Source organism: Myotis brandtii, unplaced genomic scaffold, assembly GCF_000412655.1.
Source record: "Myotis brandtii unplaced genomic scaffold, ASM41265v1 scaffold5, whole genome shotgun sequence".
Lineage (NCBI taxonomy): Eukaryota > Metazoa > Chordata > Mammalia > Chiroptera > Vespertilionidae > Myotis > Myotis brandtii.
This window is the reverse complement of record NW_005369060.1, coordinates 783070-783324: the sequence shown is the minus strand read 5'-3', so window position 1 is coordinate 783324 and position 255 is coordinate 783070.

Below are 255 nucleotides of genomic sequence, written 5' to 3'. Positions count from 1 at the left end.
AGGCAACCACAGTCACTGCAAAGGAAAGAAGAGAAAGCAAGAGGAACACATGTTAAAGTATATGTATAAATGTTCATTGCAGTTCTTCAAACTTACTTGATCTGGACATTTTACTTTTATTTTTTAGGTTATGTGACTCTAAAAAATACATCTGGTTATGTAATTTTCTTTTTCTCCCTTTTCTACTAATGTGAACACTCTAGTTTGATTATTTTCATTTTTAAATGCATTATCCATATCTAATCTCACGCCCCC